Source organism: Ursus arctos, unplaced genomic scaffold (assembly GCF_023065955.2).
Source record: "Ursus arctos isolate Adak ecotype North America unplaced genomic scaffold, UrsArc2.0 scaffold_36, whole genome shotgun sequence".
NCBI lineage: Eukaryota > Metazoa > Chordata > Mammalia > Carnivora > Ursidae > Ursus > Ursus arctos.
The window spans coordinates 2875141-2883672 of record NW_026623050.1 but is presented as its reverse complement, the minus strand read 5'-3'; the positions used below and the strand labels follow the sequence as shown (position 1 = coordinate 2883672).

Genomic DNA, 8532 nt, shown 5'->3' with positions numbered 1-8532 from the left:
AAAAATCAGGGTCCCACATGACTGTATAAGTTCTTTTCTGGGAGATCCAAGCAAGCTGGACCAAGGCAGAGGAAGATGGCGTCCGCCCACCTCTGGCTCCAGGGTGCATGTCTGTAAATTTCTAGATCTGTGCCAAACCAGATATTTGTCCCTCGGGTAGCTCCAGGACAAACAAATAAGCCTATTTCACAGAAAGATGGGTAGGTCTTAGTCTGCTCTCTGTGGAGTTTCCTGGGGGTGACAATGGCCTAGAATTGTCTCTCTGATTGTTACAGTCCAGTGGGACCCAGAAACACAAGCCACTCTGGCCACCAGAGCCAGGCTGTCAAGGGGTATTTCCTAGGTGGCAGCCAGAAAACTGGGGAATCTGTTCCTTTCCATGAAGTACCAGAAAGGTAGAACAATGCAGAGGGAGAGCACAAGGATGAGGTCTATAAACTTCTGCCCTTAGAGATGCGCCGTCAGGCCCTAGACGTGTGCCAAATTGTATGTCCGACCCTCAGGCCAATGCTTTAAGATAAGAAAATAAGCCTCTTTCACATAAAGTCGTTAAGCCTCTCAGTGCTTCTCCACTAGTACCTGGGGCAGGTAAGTGTGAGCCTGTAAGCCCTTTAGGACCTATTTCTCAGTTCACTGTAGCCTTGTGGGTCTCATGGTTAAAGCTCTGTTGGTTTTCGGGCACCTGGGTGGCTCAGTCGGTTAAATGTCTGCCTTCAGCCCAGGTCATGATCCTGGGGTCCTGGGATTAAGCCCCGAGCTGGGCTCTCTGCTCACCGGGGAAACCGCTGCTCCCTCTCCTCCCAGCTCGTGTTCTCTCTAGCTATCACTGTCTCTCTCTCAAATAAGTAAATAAAATCTTAAAAAACAAAAGAAAACAAAACACTCGGTTGGTTTTCAAAGCTAGATGTTTGGGGGCTCATCTGTCAGGTGCAGGTCTTAAAAGTTGGGGTGTCCAATATGGCGTTCAAACCTTTAGCTCCTCAGGGGAAAGCTCCAGATTTTGAGTCCCCTCCTGACTGTGGGTCGCCATTCCAGGGGTAGTGTTTATGGTGAAATTGTGTCTCAGCTTCACAAACCCCCTTTGGATGTGGATTTTTTCTCATTTGGTTGAGGTACCGGAGTCGCTTAGCTAGTATTTAGATTTTCTTCAGAGGAAATTGTTGCACGTGCGGCTATCTGTAGGACGAGGTGAGTTCAGGGTCTCCCTATGTTGCCATCTTAAACCAGAACATCCAGACCTAGTTAAAGGTTAAAAGTTCCTTTCTTCCCCTCTCCCACCACCGCATTTCCTATTTTACACTCACCAAGGTAACTAGGATAGACGTTCTAGTGCAGGGTACGCCTATACTCTCTAGACATGCCAACTAAGATAAGCTAAATGCTCGTCTAGCATAGAACAACGATTTCTTTCCCATTATGCACATTTTTACATTGGATATATGAAATTAAACACTTAGTGGAAGCTAGTACTATGCAAGAAATCACAAAATCTCCATCCTTAGAGAATTTTTCGAAAATAATATTGAGTCCCCTAGAGTCTTGCTGAAGACTAAGATGGGAACGAACATTACAAAACTTGCACCGAGTGCCAGATAGTGTGTTAGGAAGATAGGTCTTTGTTTCACTCATGTAAGCATCACTTAGAGTTTCCCAGCCAAATATTAGCTTCTAAAGAAACAGATTCTGAGAGCCAGCATAGCCAATCCAGGATCCAAACCATTTTTGTCTCTCTTCAAAACTCAGGCTCTTTGGACTACAATACGGTGATGTGTTCTCTGCAGGATTGGTGTGAGAGCTGGAAACAGCACGTGTATTTCTGGCACAGAGTATCATGAAATAAATGGAAGCAATTATTATTACTGTTATTTCACACTGCTCCCAAATGGCTTAGCACAGATCCTGGGCGACTTTTATAGGAGTAATTTTATAGAACGCCTGCCTTCCATTTTCAGATGGCACTCTGGGAACTTACTTTTTGACAACATAAAGAGATGACCAAATTTACTGGGCCTTCCAAGAAAGTTCTCGCTCCAGAGAATCAAAAGTCCCGACCCACTCTTTGCAGACGTATAGCACGAGGCTTATAAACTGTGGGTGGGTCTCCTGGTCAGACTTGATGTTAAACTTGACCCTCACAGTTGTTCAAGTCTATTCAATATCGGGGAGGGGCCGGGAAGAAGTCAGGGTAGAAAGTCTCATTTAGCTATTTGGGAGAATGACATGCTAGTGATTACCATGGTGTAAACTAGTATCTGCTTACAAACCCCTGGGGCTTCCTGAATAAACAGCCAAGGGAGGGCTGGAAGTGCACTTGGGATTCTTTCAGATTTGAACCACTTGGAAAGGGGCTTGGTGAGGTTGAAAGGTGTGACTGTTACATAGGGGACCTTCCCTCTCTGTTAGCCTTCCCCACCCTGTGCACAGCGGCTCTGACAGGCTCTCACTCACCACAATGTATTCTGTTCCTTGAACTTTGCGAGTTTTTATACAAGATCGTTCTTTTTTACAGAAGACCAGAGGCCCTACTTGCATAGCAGACCCAATGAAATAGCTACATTTTAATTAAATTTACACAGCTTTTATGACACCAGTGGGTAGCCTTCACTACTACCCAGAGAAACCCCAGAGCCATCAGATGTACTTCACATGCAATTAATCTCTAAAGCTCAACTCTGTAAGATATGTAATAATACTGCCTGGATAGAAATGAGAGCTTCAGAGAAGAGTCATATTAAAGATGAAGAGAGAAGCTTTAGGAAGAATTGGTTTTCAAGAGAGCAACTAAGTGTGAACTTTATTAAAAGGAAAAGAAATAATGGGAATATCTTACATTAAGTAAAAATGCTTGACATCTTCAATTTTTCAGTTTCTTTTATTTTGCCCCAGACAAATGTTTCAGGGTTTGTTTTTATAATGCATGCTATGTGCAAGGTTATATTCGTAGCCTCATAGATTTAATGTTTGGGCAAAGGGAGACTGGCCGTATTCAGAAATTGAAAAAAAGAGAGAGAGAAAAGCCTCCACTGTGACTAAATCCTTTAATAGAATTTAAATCTCTTTCCCTGAAAATATTTTGAGAAATTAGTTGCAGTCAAGAGTTTTTATTTTTAGTTATCAAGCTAACAACATGTTAAAGTGCATCCAAGTTACTTAGGCTGCGCCCTGTAGCTCGCGCCCGGCCTAAAACTGCATCACGTCCCTTGATCCGCACACACTGTGAGAGGAGGGAAGAGAAAGCATCACGACTCCTAGTTCACAAGTTATGAAATGAACAACTGTAGGGACCAAGTTGTTTGTTTAAGGTCAATCAGGCGGCTCATGGAGACTCTGACTTCTGATTTATAATCTGCTATTTCCATTCGACCATTCCGATCCCACTGTCATTTCCAGATCTTTTACAAACTTTACATATATATATATATACCAATATAAACCTCATCTAATATTTAAGCCATTATAACGATTGCGGCCTACTGTGAGGGAAAATTACCTAGAAGAGATCATTTCTTTATTCTCTAAAAAAAATTCTCAGTCGTAACCATGTAACTCTTATGATGCAAGACCCCTTAATGGTACCCCCTTTCCTGGCTTCACCTTTGTCTTGGAGTCTTCAGGGGGACGGTCATTATCTCTTTCTACGCTGTAGGCTCTGCTAGGAACACCGCATTGTTCTCGACTGCCGTCCTCATCTTCTACGGTTACCAAGCTCTTTGGTTCTACCTTCAAAATGCCTTTGGTCCCAGGTAACCCCTATTCTCGTTTCCATTGCCACGGCTCTGAGTTGAACCTTTATCTCTTTTCTGAAGTATGCCCATAAATCATAATTCTGATTTCTCATTTTATTCTCCTTGTTTTAACCAGAATTATTGTTGGAGACCTTTGATTCAGTCAGGATTCTTCCCCACTTAAGAACGTTTATTGACCCCTCTCCACTTACAAGATAATATCCAGATACATTAACATGTTATACAAGGCTTTCCACACCTCTACCCAACATCTTCTTGTTTCCTTCCTCTCATTTACTCTGTTCTATCCCCGCAGGGTTAGGGGCACTAACCCCACACCTCAACCCCAGCTCCTGTGCCATCACTAAATCTGCATATAACTTTTGACTCCCCAAAAATATAACTTATAGCCTCCTGTTGACCAGAAACTTTACCAATAAATAGTCGATCAACACATTTTTATATGTATTATATACTGTATTCTTAAAGTAAATTAGAGAAAGAAAATGTTACTAAGAAAACCATAGGGAGGGGCACCTGGGTGGCTCAGTCGGTTGAGCATCTGCTGTCAGCTCAGGTCATGATCTCAAGGCTCCTGGGATCGAGTCCTGCATGGGGCTCCCTGCTTAGTGGGGAGCCTGCTTCTCCCTCGCCCTCTGCCCCTCCCCCTGTCTTGTGCTCTCTGTGTGTGTGTTTCTCTCTCAAGTAAATGAATAAAATCTTTAAAAAAAAATCATAGGGAGAGAAAACACATTTAGAGCACTGTACCGTATTTATTTAAAAAAAAAAAAATCTGCACAAAGTAGACCCGTGCAGCTCAAACCTGTGTTCTGCAAGGGTCAGCTATATGCGCAAGCTCCTGGGCTTTGGGAAGGGTCAGATCCCCCTAAATGAACCCTAAATTAGTTGATTAACTATAACTAGAATAAAGACTCACACAGCCTGTACTCAGAATTAGTAATATTTAGACTTCTTGCCCCACCTTTCAAAAAAATATTTTCCAAGCCTCAAGGAGAGAGATTGCCGACCTAACAATAATTTTTAAAAAAATCACTATTTGATAAAGCCAGAGGAAAAACGTCAATATATTTTAAAAACATGTACACACAGACACATACACAAACACAAATGAGAGACATTAATAACGTGGCAGTTCTTCATTAGCCACTTGAACTTTTTTGTACCACAGAAACAGCCTATTGTTGGACACGAAATGGCTTTAGATGGTTCCTCCTATGCCACCAGATACTTAAGGCTTTGAGCATTCTCTAAATGGGACAAATAAAGCTTATTTTGCCTCATACATGCCACCAAGCCATGATAGGAGATGGCTTAAGTTTCACCCACTTCTTTGATTTTTCCAACCTCATAGTCTTATAACAATGAGACAGACAAAGCCATGTAATACTCTGGGCTTCTAAAAATAATTAAAAACTGCGAGGTATCTGCGTCTTATTCCTAAGTCCAAATGATTTATGCTCCTTATTATTTAATGACTGATGCTTTCACATCCTCATTGCACCGCTGCAATAGAAAATATGATCCCATCATGGTATTTACAGTCGGAGGCGAGCATTTTTGTTTTTATACTTTGTATTTAATTCATTCAACATCCTTTTCACTTCATTGCTCCCTCTCTCCCCTGGCAAGAATAAACCCATGCACTGAGCTTAGATCAGCTGTCAGTATCTGTGAGCTCGGAGAGGGTCCTAAATTTGGCAGAATACTCTCCCTTTCACAGGAGATATTCCAAATGAACAAGCCGAGTGCTCGGCTCCCCTCGCAACCCAAATTTTTCAAAAGTCTTTAAACTCCTTCCTTATCCCTGCAACTCTCAAGGGGAACGGCACTGATAAGGTTTCTGTTCATCAAAAGAATGGAATGGCAGTGGCTCTGCTATTCCCCGGACACCTCCTTCTGGAAAAGGGCGGCTGCTCCCCTGAGAAGCTATTATAAAGAACAGGAGCTCTCCAGCTCCCATCATGAATGCATCGCTCCACTTCAGTTATTGTTTCTGTGGATTCCTTTTCCTCCTGTCTCTCTCCCCCACCCTCAAGCAGTTTTTAAAATCCATTACCTAGGGAGTTTCAAATTGTGTCTGACCTATTGATTCCGTGAGATGGCCGTGTCCAATGGGCATGCAATACAATATACAACCCGGAGCCCAGAATACGGCAACGCGCGGATGTGATAAGGGGTACACCGCAGCGAGCCACAATTTGGAATTTCTAGGGAAATGAAATATTGTTTTGATTTGGGGTTGGAAAATGAGACAGTGTATGGGAAGAAACTATGGAAAGCATAAAGCATCGTGCAGATATAACCTATTGCCTTTGTTAACAATCATTGAAAAATCTGCCGTCAATCAGTTGGAGGCGAAAATGTCCTCTCTATTCTAGATTTCGGGATGCTCAGTTGCTGGCATACACCTGCAATCAGAGGATGTTTAAAAGGGAGGAGGGGGTTTTATTAAAACCTATCCGTTCTCACCCTTTTGCAGTTGCAGGAAAGGGTTTTGTGGGAGGTAGCAGAAAAACCAGTTATCAAAGTAGAGTCTGCTGGAAAGCTCTACCTTTTGTACCTTACTCTGGATGTGAATGTCTGGCCTAAGATAATTGCTATGCCATGGACCACGATATTGGACAATTTAATTCTGTTTAATTCAACAAAATCTTTATTTTATGCTAACCTGTGACCCCATTGCTATGTTAGTCTCTCTGGGGATATTAAAAATATGTAAGACATGGCCCATAACCTCAAGGAGTTAAGGATATAATTGAAGGAGCTTACAATGCAGTTGGTTTTTAAAAAGGTAGGGGAGGAAAAGGTATTAGAAATTGTTAGAAGAATTAATTCTTCATTTTATTGCCTTTAACATATGAGCACGGACAATCAAGAAATCGTCATACTTTGGAGGAAAAATGAATAAGTAGGAATAAAATGGAAACCCAAGCTTTTATATTGTGCCTCAAGCAACAAAGCCTCCTTGTTCTGTTTTTCTGCAGAGTAAGTGAAGAGACGTACAGGATTAGATATATAATGTGTGGCCACTCTTCAGTAACCACTATTGAACTTCAAAATGAGTTTAGTCATTAGCTTTGACAAATGAGGAGCCTGTTATTGATTTTTACACATGTCTATCATGGGATCTATTTAAAAAGAACAGTCAATTCCAAGAAAGATTATGTTAATCTTATTGGTTTGATTTCCTAATGGGAGGAGGCAGAACAGGGAATAAAAGGAGAGGTCCAGAAACTGGCAATATCTGTATCATTTGCTTAAATCAATTCGAAAAACAATTTGGAAAAAAAAAAATCAAGTGCATCTGTCTTTTCTAAGAAAGCTAAGAATATATTGATAAATCATTCCAGACAATGTTAACCAACAGCTTGAGAAGTTCACGCAAAAGGACATTGACAGGAGGGATGCAATTACTAATTTATTTGTCTTTTTATGGTTCAGTTAAGAGTATCTTAGGTAGTCGAGCACATGGCAGCTCGTCAAACTTCACAGGGTAGCTGTCAGAGTTTTGACTGACGTACAGGCGCGACTCGCTCACGTTTGCCCTTCCTTTCAATGGAGTGCACACAGGTAAGACAGCTTGTTGGTAATTTTTATTTAACGCTCCCAGGATCTGTGGCTGCCTGTTCATTGAAAGTTCTGACAATAAAATCCCACTCCCTGAAATTTCCAAGGTTTCTGCTGCAAGCGCTTCTCCATTTCAACAAGATCTTCCTCTGGGATTACACAACTCTTTAGGGTCTTTTCTGATGCTTTCTGATCTTGTAGACAGCTGTTTAGTATGTTGGAGACCGTTGTATTTTGTTTTTTTGTTTGTGTGTGTGTGTGCATGAGCTCCACTGGAAAGGCATCTAAAAGAAAAATAAAACACGAGGAATTAGCAGTGCAAAGGCACAGCGGGGCTCCAGGGAGGGCTTCCTAAGTCTGAATTGGCAAATGCCAACTTGTACCCAGTTTGATAATTTTCAACCTTCCCCACACTCCTTCTCCCCATTCCAATCCACTCATTAAATAACACTATTCATTCCACGGTAATCTTTGATGTTGGTCCTAGAATTTTACTTTATTTTTCTAAAAATTGAATCTTCTAGCCTAAATCTTCTTTCAAACCGGCTTAAGTCCTGGACTGTTTGGGGTTAGAGCAGAAACCTTTCATTCATACAGGCAACCACAGACCCATTTTCACACCACTTCACATACCTGGGTAATGTCTGAAGATGGCGAATTGTAGCATGGCCTTGAAATGCCTACCGTGGTAAAGGCAGCCACTGAGCACCCCTCATCCAGGAACTTCATTCAGCCATCTGGGATTAGATCAGTGGCACCTTCAGAGACCAGTCATCCTATTTCAAAGGTCACGCAAAGCTATCAAGATTTGGTTCCCAACATGAAACCCAAAACTTGATGCGTGTTCTCACATGGAAAGGCTGACAGGCTAGGACAGAAGGCTTGATGGGCACATCTTTTGAAGGCACACTCTTGCAATTATTAGGAGTATTTTTCCCCAAAGCACGGCAGTCATGGGGTACGTTCTCATTGTATTCCTTCACGTTTTGGAATTCTACTCTAACAGAATGATAATCATTTCATAAAAGGATATTTTATCACAGCATAAGAATGTAGGAAGAATATAAACTCAGAATGAAGTCCAGTTCTTTACATTGAACAAATGTAGCTTTATGCAAAAAAAAAAAAAAATCATCTCATTGTTTTATCAGGAAAGAAAAACTTGATTATTCTGCAGAAAAAAAAAATCTTCAGGGCCTCTAAAAACAACAAAATGCAT

At 41.5% G+C, this 8532-nt stretch overlaps 1 long non-coding RNA gene across 1 annotated transcript; it reads right to left on the bottom strand.

Moving 5' to 3' along the window:
• Nucleotides 1-7153: 7153 nt before the first annotated feature.
• LOC130542501 (uncharacterized) lies at nucleotides 7154-8075 on the bottom strand. The gene is made up of 2 exons (XR_008957102.1): nucleotides 7947-8075; nucleotides 7154-7597 (listed from the first exon to the last, which is right to left on the bottom strand). It is a non-coding gene; the product is annotated as an uncharacterized LOC130542501 (long non-coding RNA).
• Nucleotides 8076-8532: the final 457 nt, after the last annotated feature.